General features: G+C 37.2%; 1 pseudogene; it reads left to right on the forward strand.

Moving 5' to 3' along the window:
* Window positions 1-8,247: 8,247 nt before the first annotated feature.
* Window positions 8,248-8,328, forward strand: LOC114617279 (annotated as a pseudogene).
* Window positions 8,329-19,393: the final 11,065 nt, after the last annotated feature.

A 19,393-nucleotide genomic window follows, 5' to 3' on the forward strand; every position in this document is an offset into this window, starting at 1 on the left:
AAGTGGTACATACCAACATGAGTACGTTGTTCCTCTTATCAGAAGTGTCTCAAATCCTAACAGGTCACAGATGTTACCAGTCAAGGAGTGTCTCATATCATTGGAAAGCTTTTAGGTCATAAACTCTTCATTTCAGACCTGAGGGACAGGTAAAAAGAAAGGAGGTGACATATTCTCTCATTGGCTCTTGCCTGCAGGAGTGAGACAGTGGCAGGAGGCTGGGAGTGGGGTGGGCCTAGGCTCTGGCTCTGGGATCTAAGGGTCCTGGTGGCTTCATATAGCAGAAGAAGAGTTTAACCTTCATCAGCTGTGATGGATAAAGAGGTTGCTATCATTCGCTCTTGGAGAAACCTTTGGAAACATTCCATTAGACAAGAGACTATGGTGAATAAGATAAGACCAAAGATTAGCAGACCTGGTAGGGAATTTAGCCAAGTTAGTCATCTTCCTAATGTGGACCTAGTGATGGTACTGATTTGATCCAGGAGGAACTTCTGTAAGGAGTTTTAAAAAGAGGGTAAAATATATGTGGGGATAATATAGAGGAAAGAAGTGATTACAGGGAGGATCCAGAGTAGGAAAGAAACAAAATTTCTTTGTTATAAGTGTTCCAGTTATAGGAGGAGGCTTGTTGTTGAACGTTTTGTCTGATCTTTGGGTCCTATCTCAAACCATTTAAACCAGATGGATCATCAAATGGATTATGTTCTGGATTTTTGCTGTCTGAAAGGTTTATTGTAGCCTTTGGAAGGACTCTTCTCTGAGGTGTTCTGGTGGTCCTTCAACACCACCCTGTTTGCCAGCCATGAAGAAGTTAGAGGAGTCTGATTTCCCAATCACTTGAAGCATTTCAAGAGATCTTAATAAAGGAGCCTAATGAATGGGTAGTCCAACTCATTCCTCTTCTTGCCTCTCTGTGCTTTTATTTATTTTTATTTTTTTCAGGATTCAGAACTAAAAGAGACAGATTGAAGGTCCCTTTGTTTCAGCTCCTCTGTTTTATCAGCTCTCAAACAACATTAAAAACATTTTACATTTCCTAAACAGGACCAACTTGGTTTCGTCTGCTAAAGCATTTAAAAATGAAAGAAAACTAGATCTCCTGACTACTGCTAAGCATGGGATTTATACTCTTTTACACACACTCATTTGTGTGTGTGTGTGTGTGTGTGTGTTTGAATTTTCTCATGAATGTATGTACTTTCCTGTATTCATTGAGCCAAATGTGTTGTCACGACAAATATATCTTTCAGTATGGAAAAGTTAGAAGCTACAATTATAACTTGATAAGTATATATTCATTGCAAATCTCAAAAGTAACCTTCATATGTCTCAGCAGATTTAAAATTCATTTTACAAACCTTATGTCAAGTACCTCTCCAGAACCATCCCTAAGTTTTCTTTAGATCCAAGTATTTTCTTTTGGTTCTGCAAGTAAAAGATACAAAGGGGAGGAAAAAATAATAAAACAAAACTTCAGAGAACAGAAAGTTTTAATTGCACATCTCAGCATATGCTGTGTACGAACTCAGTTTTGGAACACCTACTAGGAACAGACCACAGTTGTAACATCTACTAGTCCAATATTTTTTTTAACACTGTAAAATCAGAAAACAAGATAAGAATAAAATCTAGCCAGTGACCAAATAAAACCCCTCAGCTTTGGGAAAACTACTGGAATTATTAATAGGGAGAAAAGCTTAGCAACATTTAGAAATGCATTATTTATTAAGGAGCTGTCAGTGGGGCTCATAAAAGGCAGGCCATGAGTGAAAAATATGCCTGTTTGGGCTGAGTCTATTACTGCAGACAGGCCTACGAAGAGCTGGAAACAATGGGGGACATCAATCTGACTCTCAGGAAAGCATTTGTTATGACAGCAACTATCGTAGTGATTTTAAGTGAACGAATCACACTATGTGGTAACAGAAACCAGGAGTAATTAAAGAACAAGGTTTTCTCACAGTCTGAAAAATGGATCCCAACCTGCTCATTGTCAGGGCAGTAGAGGATAAGTTTATACCACATTCTACCTGACTCTCTCTTGGGAAGAAAAAATCCGAAGTACTAGTATTTTTCTAAATAACTACAAAACTTCTCCCATGATTTCTCTGAAAGTTTTCATCTCCAGTAATGATTATTCACAATGATTAGAATAATTATTCTATGTACTAAAATTACACTGGTGTTATAGAAAACTGTCCTCTGAACAAAACGACTCTTTCTATACCAGGTCAGTTGTGATTATTTTAAAGCGACTTTGGGACCTCAAGATCATGTTGGTTGGGTGTTTCTCATAGAGAAAGGGGAGTCAGGAGGGCCACTCCATTTTTGTCTCTCTCCAAGTTGTATATAATTCTGCCCAAGTTTCATATGGTCTTGTGGGAAATGCAAGGTTATATAGAATGTGAAAAGGTAACGGTAGTGGGAACAGCATCTCTTGAGCTATGAGGATGTTATCACTTATGCAGATGTGGATTTTTTTTGTCAGGCAACTGCCTTGAGTCACCCATATTGCTGAAAATAAGCCCTCATCCATGCTTTGTAAGTTATTGTATCCTGGTGTGTCATTGGTGCTCTACATGGTATGTACAGACATTTAATTCTACCCAGAAAAAGTTCATTGCAACAAGTAAGATAAATGTTTAGACTTAATTTGGAAGATAGACCTGAAAGATTGCCACTATATACCCATTTTACACATGAGGAAAACTATAGGAGAAAAGTTAATAACTTTTCCAATGTTATAAACCTAGGAAGCTCTAAACCTAAGATCATATGACAAAATCATTAATCAAGGGACTGTCCCTACAGACAATCTTCAGGCCAACCTGATATTTATTCTATCAAGGTTTCTTATTCCCAGATAACCCTAGTTTGTACCAAGTGTTTTTTTGACAAAAAAACAAAAACAAAAACAAAAACAAAAACAAAAAAACCTAACCAGCATGTGTGCCAAACACATTATGGACAGAATCATCTTTGCAGTGCTCTTTAGGTTCTTCACATAGCTATTATTTCTGGATATTTGCTGTCCCTATCTATAGATTAAGATAATAATAGAGTTGAGGTGAGAATTAACATAAATAATCTAATGAAAATAATCTTAAATGAATCGCTTTTTTTAAATTAAGGAAAATTGACCATCTGAAGCTTTGGGTCAAATAGTTGGAACCCAAGCCTTCACATGATCGTAAAACCTTTGCTGAAAAGCAGTTTCTGGGCTGTCTTTACAATGTGTAGGTTTACACTTTGGCATTTGAAAGTGCTAAATTAATAGGTGACCAATTCTATGAATTAGCATCTTTGGAGGTGTCGCCAATCATTGGAGGGACTTTGTAGGGTTAGTTTAATGGAGGCATTATTTGACGTTGAAGAAGTTGTCATAAAAATGGCTTGGTATTTGTGATTCTTTTATTCATTTGTCATGTAATTACTAAAGCAAATTTAATAGCTCTAATTAAGCTCTTTGATGCTATGACTTTTTTTAACAGGCTGATGATAATCACATTATTACAAAGATTATGTTAATGGCAAGGCTACACATTTTAGAAACAGAGGGTTAATACCAATAATAATTAAATGGTATCTATTTCCATGGATCTCTATATAAGATGTGAGGTAGGGCAAGGATTTTATGAAGAAAAAGATTGGTGGTACTGGCTTTTGAAAGAGATGGAGGCTTTAAACTGAAGATAACTTGATAAGATACCAAAGAGAGCAACAGGAAGAAGTGGGAGACAGTCCCTGTGATTAGAAACATGGAATGTGTTTTTATGTGAGGTACCACATTGCAGTCCCTCCAGTACAGGCAGATGAGTTTAGCTACATTAAAAAATAATATATGCACAGTAAAATCATGTGTAGAAGAAAATAGTATGAAATTGAAGATCTTTTATTCTAAGATCAAAACATCATAGTAAAGATATAAGAAAATATTATAAGTAGCAATGATACATTCCAAAATGTTGCATTTCAAAGAATTTGCATCAGATATGTATAGGAGAGAGAAAGGCATGGATAGAAAAAATGGCAGAAAGGATAAAATGAAAAGGCAATGGAAAAATGAAGAAGGGAGATGGAAAGAAAGAGCAGGGACTTAAAAAAAGTCAGAAAAGGAAATAGAGCACATTAATTTGACTCAGTCCCAAAGGTGACAGATGCTACTTTGAGCATGGCGTAGATCTGAAAAGAAATAGAACATGTTTCTCCATGGCTGCGGTTTGTGCTTCTAGGATTTGTCTTCATAACACAGTCATGTAAAAGTGACAGAAATATTCTACTGTGGCCTTAAGTGTGGTATGTCAATATAGTAAAAGCCATTATACATATCCAAATTGTTTCAGTGACTGAAATTTGAGCCAAAAATTAACATGAATAAATCGGTCATGATTGAAGTTTGAACTTAATCATTTTATAAATGATAGATATCACTATTTTCCATAAGTATATGAATTATGACACTATAAAAATAAGAAGCTGGGCGGTGGTGGCGCACGCCTTTAATCCCAGCACTTGGGAGGCAGAGGCAGGCGGATTTCTGAGTTCGCGGCCAGCCTGGTCTACCAAGTGAGTTCCAGGACAGCCAGGGCTACACAGAGAAACCCTGTCTCGAAAAACCAAAAAAAAAAAAAGAATTGCTAGCTCTTGTCAGGGTTGTAGAACCCATAGTTCTAAATAAAATTAGTTTAAAGTCTAGATTTTTTTTCCTGTTGTTAAAAATAAAGACACAGAATGTCACAAAGGAATTGACAAGCATCCTTGAAGTGAAAATCTGTTTGCATAGGTACTGTGCTGACCACTAATGTTACCATTAGTACACATGATAGAGTAGATAGATGTACATAGTTGTGACTACGGGCATCAAATTAACAGAGCACAATCAAGCAGCAATACAGGTTAAAAAAATGTCATATAGTAAACATTAAATTTAGTCGAGAAAAGATAGCATATGTAGTACATAGTTTACATATGTAAAATTTGAAAGTAGTAATCTCTACCAAGGTCTAAAATTACCAGATCATGTCTAATTAATTATAGTTTGTTCTGGCTACCACATTTAAAGAGTAAAGCAATGAAATGAGTTCATGCATGAAGGGCAAATTCTGATGAGCCTGTTCAGAAGAGAGACTTAAAGAACAAAAATACAAAGTTGCAAAACACCATCATATATTCTAATAAAGTCAAAGACACTTAACTCTGAGGTTGTCTATTTATTTCTTTAAAGGAAAAGATTAGAGTGAAAGGATCAGATTCCCACTTTATGGTTTCAAATTGTGAAGGGACTAACCTTCCATTTTAAATTTCCCAGGCACGGTATAGAATGTCCATATTGGTCATTATCTTAGACATAGTCGGGTTGTTGGAAATTGATCCTAAGTGTAAAAGGAAAACCTAAGCACTAAGCTTTCTAATTCTGTAATTTCTGATTCTGTGCATGAATGTAGGACATTAAGATTAGTGATGTTATTGTTGGGTGCGTAAACTGGCCAGTTCATTCTCAACTACCCTCTAAGAGCCAGTTGGACAGTCATAAGTTTGCATACAGATTACACAGAGGTCATGATCACCCAAAAACCATGAACTCAGTGTAAACTGTTCTATTGAAATATCTGGCCTACCCATAATGACTTTGCTTAGTTATGAAAATGAAGGCTTTTGTTTTCCTATCATGACATTATCCCAAAAAATTTGCTTTCTCTTCTGTTTGCTATGATTTATTCCTGTTTCTAAGCTCTGTGCTGCCTAAATTAACTGGTCATTCCAATTCAAAATGAGAAAAACATGTTTACCTTCTGAGCAAATTACATAGATAGTGAAGAATTGAGTCTGGTTATGTGATCCCTCCCTACGCAAAGTTAAAATGTTCTGTGCTTTTCTATTTAAGGACTTAATGCTTTTCAGATAAAGTGATTACAAAGTTTTGTGTGTTTAATTAATTTACAGCTAAATTACTACAACCCATTCCCTTCTCAGTGAATGGGGATAGCTAACGTTAAGACAGAAGGGAAGGCTTTCTTTTTGAACATTAGACAAGGAAAGACCAATAGAGGTATTGATTTTAATTTCATCATTTTAAAGCAAAAGAAATGAAACCTGAATGAGTTATATAACTTGTCTAGAGTGCTCACATCAGCTAGATGAAGAGCCAGGGCTCACATACTGGTCTTCTAAATCCAACCCCATTGTTCTTTGTCTTCATTAATAACATCCCTGTGCTACAGTAATTTTCAAATTCCTTTCAAATAAGGAAAATGAGACTTAAAGATTCTAAACATAACCCAAACTGGGTTCAGTGTGTCCATATAAGTCAAATTGCTTGTCTCCTCAATTTTGTCTTCTGTCATGAACTGGCACAGTCTATGTGAACTGGAGTACTTATCTACCATCGCCACATAGCTAACGGAATATATTATTTGCAGCTCAATATGCCAATATAGGAATCTCAACTTCTTCACCCATTCTGTCATCTTAGTTCTGAATCTTTACATGTAAGCATATAGTCTGAAGTAACCATGGAAACCAGAAAAGTAAAAAGGGCTACAGCAGAAATGGAGCTATAGAGAGTGGGCAGTGGTAGAACACAGATGCTATGAAAGGGGAATTGTGGGAAATGAGACTGAGAGCTTGAACTGACAAGAATAGAGCAAGAGGAAAATACATAGAAAGGTGTAGGGGCAGAGATAAATAACACTAAAGATGTTCGGAAAAATCATAGGTAAACATAATGTATTTTCATTTGAAAGTAAAATATATATATAATGAAGTTATGCCACTTGGGGGTGATACTGCTCTCCCAAAGAACCATAGACCATCTAACAAAAACTTCAGTGCCAGACAAGGAAAGTGTCCCTTTAAGTTGTTGGTCAGTTGGTCAGTCTAAGAGACTCCCAAAACAACAAAGGCCATTGCCCTTGTCTTTGGTAATCTCCTTAAACAAATTTTGTTATTATCTTTATAAATTCATTTATTTTAGACTGTCAAAAAAGTTGTGACAAAGATGTAAAATGTTTATTAGCCAAGCAGGCAAAGCCACCTTGTCCTATTCTTCCCATTAAATTTCAAAGTGTAATTAATATTATTGGCTCTTAAGGCTGTACCTGCTGTCCTCAAACTTGCTGTCATTTTTCCAGGAAGAACTGTCCTTGACAAGGGATTTGGCCATGTGCCCTGGCCTGTGGCCAGCCTTCTGCTTATTTTCTGGGACCTGCCGGGTGATGTATTGTTCCCTCATTCTGCATTGTTTAATGTTCATACACCAAACACTGATTGAGGCTTCCAGGAGATTATTCTCCAGTCTATCTCAGTGGCAGTGCTGGGCTCAATCTGTCCAAGGTCCCTGAGAAACCACCCATCCAAATGCAAGGATGCCTGATTGGCAGTCTGGCTGGAAAATGATATGTCCCCCACAAGCCACATGGCCTTGGAATTTTTGGTCTTGAAAGCCCACGTTTTAGAGGAAGTCCATCTGTTAACAAACAGATTCAGGCATTTAAAAACCTGCCCTATACGGCTGCTGTTTCTCAGTAAAGAATAGATAGATTAAAATCAAACCAATCATTATATCCAGGTTAGTGTTTTGTATTGCTGCACCTATGACAAGAGAGCAATGAGTATCTGTGGAGTAGATGGAAAACACCAACACTACTACCACTTTCTGTGTACATTTAGGTTCCTAAAACATCTTTTTCACATACTATCTTTCAATCATTAAATCTTAGGAGATGAGGCCAACAAAATGTTTTTCATATCAGCTTCATCTTCATTAATTGTAAAAGGAAGACATGGCTGACTTTGATTGAATTCCAACCAGGGGTTGGAGAACACTGCTCTTGTAAATGGCTCAAGTTCAGTTTCCAGTTCCTGTTTCATGGGGCTTCCAACTGCTTATAACTCCAGTTCCAGGCAAGCTGAGGCTTCTGTCCCTCTACAGGTACATATGCTTCTGTGTGAACACACACACACACACACACACACACACACACACACATCCCATTTTAAAATAAGAAAATAAATATTTTTTAAAAATTCCACAGCTAGATGTATCCTGTTTAATTCAGTCCTCTGTTGATACTGAATTTCTATCTTCTAAGAAGTGCTACATACCAGAAGTATAATAACTGAGATGTAGTTCTTAGCAGCCTCCTATGTTGACTTACAGCTCCACCCTGTAGTATGGACAATGGCTGTGTAAGCAAATAAGAGTAAAGAAAACTGGTAAATCACATCTGATAAATATGTATCATCATTGAAAGAGCCAATAAGAAGATGATGTCTACACTCAGTGTTCTGACCTATGAACATGTGAATGATTAGTTGCCTAATATTCTCTGAAAAAGCAAGTCTGAGATGACCACTGGTGCAGGTCCAGGGGGTCCAGACAGAGACCTAGCCTCAAAGGAACACCAGTCCGGCGCCAGGCAGGCCCAGATGGGCTCCCACGATGGGAAGCACACCAGAGCAATCTTGAGACTAAAAGGGCCCTGCTTGGGACCACAGACCCTGGGCGGCAGTGAGCCCAAGACAGAGGACTCTTATGAGACCACTTTGAGATGACCACCAGTCCAGCATTGAGCAGGCCTGGGGATATATCATGCCTGAGATGACCCCTGCCTTGCAGCAATAATGCTCAGGGTCAAGGGTGGTTACCACTCCTGAGACCACTCCTAAGATGACTGCGGACACTCAGACACTCAGAGACCAGGGTACTGCTAAGAGGAGCAAGTGAGTGGTAGAGAAATGAAAAAGAAAGGAAAAGAAGAATATGGGCAATGAACAGTGGCAGATCTGGAGGCTGGAGGGCACTGAGAAACAGTCCCATGTAAATAGCTGGAGATGATGCTTGGGACCATGACCATGGTAGAATCCTACCCTGGGCAGTCAACAGGGACCACATCTGAGTCTGTGCCCCTATAGCAGCAGGGCTCTGTTACTACCAAAGGCTAGGCAGACATCCCTGGTCTGGGCTGCCTCTTGGGGCCCTGTTAGTGTCTAAGAGCTGTGTAGAACTTGCCCCACCTCTTACCTGGGCCTTGTGGGAGAGCTGGCCCTGGAGGCCATGAAAGTCAGAGAGCTGACCCTGCCTCTAGCCAGCTCTAGGAGAGTAGCCTCAATGTATTGTCAGTTTTGGAGGTGAACCATCCCCAGGATACAAGCATGGGTGAGTTTCCCTATCACTCTCCCATGTGGTAGCATGAACAAGGGAGAGATACCCTCCTTCCTCTAGTCCCTCACTGCCTGTAGCTAGTGGGAGAGCTGGCCATGTTTCTCACCAGCAAACCTTGTGGTTTGCTGGCACAGCAGTGTAGAACTGGCCCTGGATTCAGGAGTTGCTGGTGAGCTGTCCCAGAGGGCATGAGAGCATGAGAGCAGATGGGCTGACCAGCTCAGAACTTCTCAGACCCAGATCCAGGACTTTGAATTAGCCCACCCCCAAATCTATCCCATCGATGAACTGCTGGAGTTCATGAAAGGACCTGTCCTACAGATCCTACGTATCCAAAACTACAGGATCTCTATGATAAAGGTCAACAAGATATCTGAGAAATCTGAGAAGAGTCCCAGCAAGGTTTCCGAAATGTTAGAGTAGTAGAAGCCAGAGGCCTCCTACCAGACAAATGAGTCATTGCCATGAACATTTGCAAGCAAAGAAGTGTCGACAAAAGGGTATACTGTGGGACACACTGTGACATATTACAACTTCTACAATGAGACTCTTTTTCTTTATTGTGGAGGGAGGTTGCAAGGGTGAGGACAGGTACCAGAGGAGGCGGAGATGAATGAATGAGGTGCATGAAGTGAAATTCACAAAGAACCAATAATACACACACACACACACACACACACACACACACACACACACACTTCTGAGAGTAAAGGTGATTAGTTGACATGAATGTTACATTGAACAAGGAAGGAAAGAAAATAATGAAATATAGATTAGTATAATTGCTCTGTAATATCTCCTCACTTCTAACAGGCAAACCAAGAATAGATTTGTAGTTTTAAACATGCTTCTAAATTTTTCCAGAAATGACAGTCTCGTCTGAGCGTGCTTGTTGCCTTATGTAACACCAACACTCTATACCTGGAGTTTACTATACTTTAAATTCCATATTTTGAAAAAGTTTTTTTTTAATAAAACCACAAATGTAAGATGACATTCATCTGTATTCAACAAAACTCTTAACCAGTACAACTTTTTGTTACTGTTGTGTTCCTGGGGTATTGATTGATGGTTTCATCCATTGATAGTTATTTGAGGCTTAGAATATATTGAGAGTTTATCATTTGGGACCTGTCACCAATGATTTATGTGTCATGAAAAGAAGTCTGGCCAATGTTCCAGCATCATCCACCAGAAACTCCTTCATACTAAGTGCTTTGAATGCCAGGCATTAATTTATGGAGAGATGAAAATGGAGATCACGACTTTTGTAGATATTGTTCATTATCAGAATACAACAAATAATCTTATGGGGCATAAAATTAAATCTTTTGATTAAAATGATACTATAATTTATTAATGCTTAAAGGAGGTAAAATCTTTTAGTGGCATTTAAATAGATTCATAATGAGGGTCATATAATAGTAAAAAAAAAAGTCTGTGGAGAATATTTTAGTATGGAATTTTATGTTAAAGAGAAAGCTCCCTTTTACCTCTACTTTATTTGGTTCACTGAACATTTTGTTCTGACCCTGCTTAATGTCTTAATATCTTATTTCATAGGAAGGAAGTCTTATTGCATCTTTAAATTGTGAAAATTTAGTGTATTTCACACATACAGGATAGTTTCACTCAAGATGAATCTGGGTTGTTGAAAGGTCTCAAGATCTACACAAACTACAGATATTCATGAATGTTACTAAGTGAGTTTCCTGTTCATTCAGCAATGTACAAACAGGAAAGATCACATTTAAAATCTGATGTAGGAGCTATATGTACCAAAACGTTCTTTCCAATCTGTACATCTGGGTTGAGTTTAAAACACAAATGTGAGGGAAATAAAATATGAACTACTACAATTTACAGTTAATTAGTTAGTAGGATGAATTTCTTATGTTTTAGGGAAACTAATGGATTTCATAAGAACAAGAAATGTTTAAGGGGAAGCAACAGACAGTTTGACAAGGGAAGAGATATAAACATGTTTAAGTAAATTCTATACAGCATCTAATTCCCAAGGAGGTCAGTGGAGCCAGAGTACAAGAGACTCATTGTTTACCACCACATACATTCTGGAGACAGATAAATGGAAAGCTGATTTCCTGAGATGTCATTGCACCTCTGTTAAAATCAGCATTTTTAAAACCATAGATCTCTGGATTTTTTTTTCAAAAATTTTTACAGTGTGTGTGTGTGTGTGTGTGCATCCCACAGCACACATTTGGAGGAGGGGGATAATTTGTAGAAGTATGCTATCTCTTTCCACCAAGTGGGTCTCAGAGATCAAACTCCAGTCATCAGGTTTATTAGCAAGCATTTTTTTTTCTGCCCAAACGTTCACTGACTAGCTCTTCAGTTTTATTTTGCTTTAAAGTGTGTTCTAGTCAGAATCTAGTGCTTAATGAAAAATTTCCTACCTATGGAGAAAGAAATGTTATTTTATTCAAATTCACTTTCACCAAGAAACAACATTCCATTCAGAGGAAGTGAAAGAATATCTGCTTTAAAAAAAAATCAGTTGTTTATGTAAGACCCTTCCCACTACCTTTCCAGTTAATGACATCTTCCTTCTTAATTATTATTTGCTACACACATACAAATTGCTGAGTTGACTTAATGTTTCTCATATGTATTTATATTTAGGGTTGACCACTTGGGATTGGATAAGCTATCATGGGTCTCATTACAGGAGAAGACCAACTTTTCCTTTCTTAGTAGCCACAATTGTCTGTAGATCTTCATGTGGGGAAAACCTTTATGAAATTTCTTCCATTCATTCTGACTCGTCAGCTGCTAGTGTCATTGTGCAGGTCTTGTTCAGGTGGCTATGTTGTAAAGACTTTATCTGTCATCTGTAGAAAAACAACCTTGTGGCAGATATTCAAACTCTGTCTCTTGTCCATGCACATTTGTTCCACTTATTGGAGGAAATCTCAAATATCTGGATGCCCAACAGTTATAGTTAACTCTTGTAGAAGACCCTGGAGACCATTCTTTGCAAACCCAAATTTTAGAGTCACTTCTTCCCTTAAAAGCATATTAAGAAATTTCATTCAGAAATTTTCTTAGAACAGAGGGAAAGAACTCTTGACTTTGGTCCTGACAAATTTTTCTTTGTTTTCTTTGTTTGTTGTTTTGTTTTAAGATTTTGATTATTTGTTTTGTTTTACTTGATACAAAGCCTGAGGTATCAGCAACTAAAGCAAATATAGATATCCAGACAAACAAACACTGCACAGGAAATAGTTAAATGAGTTAAAGCAAAAAACTCTATGGAATGGGAGAAAATATTTATAGGTGGCACACTTTTGGTTTCAGTACTTTAGAGATTGTATCAGGAAGATATCAAGCTTAAGGGTATACATGGATACTTAGCAAGATTTTATTCCCTCTAAAATCTAGCATAGAGATATAGTTCAATAGTGAAGCATTTATTTGCCTAGCATTTGTAACTTGCATGTGATATCCAGGATGACAAAAAATACTAACCTCGCAGCTGATAAGGAATTAATATTAAAAATATAAAGTATATAAGAAACTCATAATTACTTAATAATAAAAAACAAGCAATACATTAAAGAAAGTACAGAGTACCTGACTAGACATTTTTTAAAAGACCAAAACATAAATTTATAAATATTTGAACACTCTAATTATAAAATAAATGCAACTCAAAACCTCAAGAAGCCATTGAATTCCTCCTACCTACTACTGACAAGTTATATCAACTTTCTGAACAGAAATAGGGACTAAAATCAATAATTAATAAATGGGACCTAGTGAAACTGAAAAGTCTCTATAAGGCAAAGGATACCGTCAATGGGACAAAATGACAGTATACAGCGTGGGAAAAATTCTCACCAACTCTGCATCTGGAAGAGGGCTAATACTAGAAATATATAAAGACTCGAGATAGATATCAACAAACTAAATAATCCAATTAAATATGAGGTATAGATCTAAACAGGGAATTCTCATCAGAGGAATCTTACATGACTCAGAAACACTTAAGGACATGTTCAACATCCTTAGTCATCAGGGAAATGTAAATCAAAACAACTTTGAGATTCCATCTTACACCTATCAGAAGGACTAAGATCAAAATCACAAGTGACAGCTCATGCTGGAGAGGATGTGGAGCAAGAGAAATGCTCCTCCATTGATGATGGGAGTGTAAAGGCATACAGCCACTTTGGAAATCAATATGGTGGTTCCTCAGAAAATTGGGACTACTACTACCTCTCAAGACGAAGCTATCCCACTTTTGGGCATATTCCTAAAGGACTCTTCACTGTACCACAAGGACACTTGCTCAACTGTATTTATAGCTTTATTCATAATAGCCAGAAACTGAAAACAATGTAGATGTCCCTCAACTGAAAAATGGAGTAAAATGAATGTAGTAAATTTACAAAGTGGAGTATGAATCAGCTGTTAAAAAAAATTGGCATAGTGAAATTTGTAGGCAAATAGATGGAACTAAAATAAAAATCATCCAGACCCAGAAAGACAAACACGTACTTACTTATAAGTGGACATTAGCTATAAAGTAAAGGATAATCATGCTACAGGCAACAGACCCAGAGAGGCTATGTAAAAAGGAAGGCTTAAGCGGGACTCAAGGATCAAATAAGTCATATGGCCAAGCTCATAAACAGTATGGAAAGCATTAGAGGAGGTCTCAAGACATGGATAGCGTCATTGCTACAGATGGAATCACAGTAAGAGTAGGAATGAAATCAAGCTGCATATTATGAATAAGAAAGACTAGGTTCCTGTATTGAGGTCTCAAATCAAGGCACTGATCAGAGTTGAAGGGAACATGCACTGGCCATATAGGCTCAGGGTGCCCACAGCTTGTACCTATTTATAGAGCATGGGCTAAAATTTGGGATTTTTGTCTATCATGGCTTAAAAAGAAGTTTCTCTCCATGTGTAAAGATATCTTTACCTTGTGCTTGGTATAGCAAATAGTTAGAGTTCAGAAATGTTAAATCCTTCCAACTATTGACATCATCATCTTGTATAAATGTTCTGATCATATGACTTTTCAGTGCTTAGAGTGGTGAGAAATTATGAGGGTAGAGGAGAAGAAACATGCACAAGCTCAGAGACTGTAGGCCAGCTTGGCATTGTTTGCCTTGATAGACTGTCCTCTATACATGCCCATATAAAAAGCTAACCATAGCCTGACTCAAAAATTAAGGCAAGAAAGAGGCAGAAACCTAATGACTATAAAAATATCAAGCCTTTTATTAATTTTTATCATCCATTTACGGTGTAAAAAAAGGGAAAGAACAGCTTAGCAAAAGCTGGCTTCAGGGTTCTGTGGCGTGGAATACCGAATCCTTGTTGTAACCAGAACATCTTAGTTCACTTGTGGGTAGTGCTCGTTCTGGTGCAGGACAAAGAAAGTGAGCATTGAATAACAGCTGTCTCCACTGTGTGGCTTCCAGAATGAGTGATTATTTTTCAACAAATTAAAAGCATTTAATTTCTGGGTCAAATTAACCTGGAATAGCTTGTCAGGTGTCTGAGACAATTATGAAGCTTATCAACAGTGTGCTGGCTATTCCTGGTTGTGAACTTGACTACATCTGCAATGAACTACAATACAGAAATGGAGGGCCCATGCGTACGAAATTATTATATGTGTGTATGTATCCTGTAAATTCTGCTGCTCTAGAAACCCCAGAAAATACAAAGAGCATTTTAAAGGATGCTTTTCTTTGGTAGTAATTGTTTTTTATTTGTTTTTGTGTTGTGTTGAAACCTCTAACCTCACTAGTTTTGTCTTATTTTGATTACAAGCGTATCCATATCTTGAAACATCATGGTATAGATTCAAACTGGTATTTATGATGAAATTGGAAAAGATAGCAAGAGTGGACAGAAGAAAGCATACATCATGTTTTTAGCAAGTAACAGTCTAGAGACCATTGCATTTACCTCATGTTCTTGAGATAATTTTTACCTGTTTCACATCATGACAATGAGAGCATTATGAGACTCCACTCCTAGCAACAAGCAATCAGTTCTCAAGGGGAAGTAATTAATATCTAAAGCAGAGTGATTAAGCTAGCAACCATTGTTCATACCAAGCTGAAATTACTACTAGCCAATAGAAGTACACCAAGAAAATATCAACCAATCATGTATCTGTCCAGTTAGAAAGTCTTTCACCTTGCAACCATGATAAACAGGCAAGGCTTGTACCAGCTCAGGCCTTCTGCACCTTCAGAACACACTATGCTGGAAAGGTTGAAAGATCCAAGCTAGAGCTTGAATAAAGACTGTTTTGCATAAAAAGAATATTATGAATTATTATTATTATTATTATTATTTGGTGAGTTATTACAAAATAATACATATGGATTTTATCAGTTTTCTGGTTTTATTTTTATTTTCAATGAGAATATTTTATTGCATGTATTGCACTAATTATGCCTTGATTTGTACATAAGTTTAAGAATAAAATTTTTAGTTTAATTACTTATATTTGTTTTGAGAACTATGATTCCTACCATTATTCAGCTTTCCCACATGTTTCTACCTGATGTCAGTTGGTTCTAACACAGCCCTTCATTATGGAGCACTGCATTATTACAAGATAGTTCTGAATACTAAGCTGATAAGGCTGATTCACCCAATTAGCAATCACACCTCTAAGTCACAAAAGGTAATGTCCTTATGAGCAGTTTTGTGAGTTCAGATTTAGGGTCCTAAGTATCAGCAAAAAAAAAAAAAAAAGTCTCTGTATAAATTATTCTCTTAAATATTATCTTACAAAGTCAGAATTTAGTTTTAATTTTTAGTGCAACTTCTGTACACTATATGCATATCCAAAATTATTTTCTGTACCTACATGCTTTAATTCCCTCAAATTCAACACAAATGGACCACGGAAGGTGGTGTGAACTTTTCCCTGGACAAATAGCTGATGGAGTTGGAAAGGACCATTCTACCTTGGACTCCCCACACATTTGGAAATTGTCTAGATACAGGAGGCGTTTGTCTGTGTCACTTTCCTGTCTCTAGGTGAGATCACATGCCATTAGATAGATTAACTCAGTTCACCCAAACTGGGGCAGGCGCTGCGAGAGATATTAAGTGGCAGAGGCAGAACATGTTTGTTGTCCAGGATGACACTTGTGAATACCAAGTTCAAGGAAGCATGTATCTGGAAAAACTGGAGCTGCTTATCATTTGAGAAGTGAGGCATTTGGAATCCTTGCTTGCCCAGTTGGCTACTTTACTCCAGAATGTAAGACATTTTGACAAGGGCATCCTTGTTTCTGCTAACAGAGTCAGAATGGGAATTGTCTAACCAGAGGATCATACCCCCACAAAGTTTAACAAGTTAGCTCTATTTTAAAATATTAGTTAAGTCTTTGAGTTGATTCTAATACTCCAGCAGATAATGAAATTTTGCCTTGTGAATTTGAAACAAAAATTAACAGTCATGACTCCTTGTTTTTAAATGTTGTCATGTTTTTTGAACTCCTTTTCTCATTTAGAATAAAAACAACCCCTTTTGTGCTGCATGTGGAATGGTGGGAAGGAAAGTCTACAAATTCACTGGTTTTAGGAACCAATAAGAATGTTAATAGAATGTGTTACAAGATTCATATTAATTCGTGTTAATGGAATTGAGTTACAAGATTTGTATTTAATGGGGCTATATATCAATAAACGTGTTCCTTTCTTTGTTTGTTGGATAAAATAAAAGGAATCAGGAAGAGCAGCACACAGCTAATGCAAAGACCTTCGCTGTGTCCCTGTGACAGAAAAACAAAGCATGTCTGCCAGATGAGAAATGCAGGGCCAGGGCTTTTCAGACTCAACCTTCTCCAGCATGATGCTCACCTGTTTCTGAGCAGCTCTTCTTATCACCCTGATCATCCCCTGATATCTTATCATTGACTCTTATTCTGATTCTTTCATTTGCAGTCAATCAAGGGAAGGAGACTTCTATTTATTCCCTTCTTATGCCCTGGAAGAAAACTTTAATATTCTCTCCTCTCCAGTTCTCTGCATATATTATGTTATCATTTTATATAACCTACACTTTAGAATTTAACTATATTCACAATATCAGGCTCCAACAAATTTTCCCAAAATTTTATCAAAACATCATTTCTTATTTTAACTCAAAAATTTTAAAAAATTACCATTTTGAGTTAATGACTTTAAAAAGCACCAATTTGCCTTGAGGGATAAAGAAGGAATTAAAACACTGTGTCTGGCTTGGGGATGTAGGTCAATTGGCAAAATGCTCACTTAGTATGCATGACACCCTGAGTTCCAATTTGAGCATTCTATAAACTAGGAATGCAAGCAATCCCAGTATTTTAGAGGTAGAGGCATGAAGATAATAAATTTAATGGGATTCTTTGATTTACAGTGTCTTTGAGACCAGCCAAGAATATATAGAAGACTTTGTTTCTAAAAATTTGAAATAAAGTAAAATAATAAGATTAAAATAAAAAATAAATATAGAGTCTCTCTTTAAGTGCATTTCCAGAAAAATGGTACTACTAATTTCAGTAATTTTAAGTATCCAAGAAGTGGTTCTAACTAAAAATTCCCCCTGTACACTGATGCCAATTATGCATTCCTAGACCTAAAGAGAAACAGAATGTCTCTTTGTCCTTGTGCATACACGCTGAGATTGCACCCAGTTTCATAAATGCTGTCATATGCATTAAACTTAAGTAGTAACTGTGTCTGGAAATAAAGGGAAGTGCATGGAAGAATCCTGGGTCTAGGTTAGCATCAGCCAATGAACAATAGCTCCCTTTGTAAGATTAAATATTGAGTGTCATATTTAACATTTTTTTCAGAAGAAAATTTAACAGAGGGTAAAGCCACAAATGTGTGTACTGTGGCTCTGGCCATTCTTGCTTTCATATTCATCTCCAGCTGTTTTTTTCAAAAACGCCCAGACCTGGTCCAAGGCTCCATTCCAAGGAAGCACAGCCCAGCTGCAGCTTTTGATTCCATTGTCCCTTCAGATTTCAGGGTGCCAATTATTTACAGCTTCCAAGTTATTAAAATAAATGTGATGTATATAAAGATCAATGTGAATAAAAATATTATGACCTGGCTTGCTGTGTGTATGGTTAGCTTGTCTACCAGGAGGACCTTGAGGACTAGACACAACTTAGAAATGTCTTATTTGGGAAAAACTGACTTGCAAAGAAATAGTGGCAAAGCATTTGAAGCTCTGTGATTCTAGACATTTGTGAGAAAGAATCATGGCCTGATGCAGAAATGACATAACATCATATATAGCTTCTTCACCTGTCCTGATGGACATTGAGCATCAGTGAATGAACAGAGCATTCAGCATCCAGACAGAATCATTGGAATTATCTGATTGTCTAAGATTGTCTAAGTAAAGCTCTAGCAAAAAAAAAAAAAAAAAAAAAAAAAAAAGATTTCCTAGTATTTAAAACCAGGTCATTCCTTTGAAGTAAGTGCACAATTCACATTGAATAACTGAAACACAATTTCACAATTAAGTAAGAGGCCAAGCATCCAGGTATGCTGTGTAAGTAAATTTTTTTTGTGTTTTACAGGAGCCCAATTGCTGCAGGTACAGCCAGTATTCTGCTCTAGCTTTCTGGCCACTTAGTGAGTACCCCCACATCTCAAGCCAGGCTAGCTCATCACAAAATCATCCTGCAGGCAGTTTCCCTGTATTTCTGACCTGTTTAGCACTATTTCTCATCTATCTGCCTTCTCTGCACCAGGTGACCTGATTTCTCCACAAGAGCTAGCTAGCTGCATCTGTTCCCATTGCAGCTATTATTGAACCAGTGAGCCGTTCCCAAATCTATCCCTCCTCTATCCAGTTTATTTTAATGTATACAATGTGCTTTACGTTCATTTCTTTGTCTAAGGACTCAGTACTATTCCAGCCCCCATCTATGTTATAGAATGACTTAGAAAATACTGTGTGCTGAATATCATGTTTTGATAGTCACTCTCATTGTGGACATTATTTTGTCACTTTGACAGAAATTGAGGTATAGAAAGATGGGAGTGTCTCCCCAGAATTATGAGCAGTAGAACTTGGGACTTTGAAGACAAGGCTTACTATGATACTCAGATCCACTTCTCCCCCAGTGTTGTGACTGAATACATCATTTTGGTTTCAAATAGACTATCTCTCCTCAAAGGAAGTGCCAAGGCCAGAAGTGAGACAATATCTTATATAATTTG

Source organism: Grammomys surdaster, unplaced genomic scaffold, assembly GCF_004785775.1.
Source record: "Grammomys surdaster isolate TR1022 unplaced genomic scaffold, NIH_TR_1.0 135, whole genome shotgun sequence".
NCBI classification, from domain to species: domain Eukaryota; kingdom Metazoa; phylum Chordata; class Mammalia; order Rodentia; family Muridae; genus Grammomys; species Grammomys surdaster.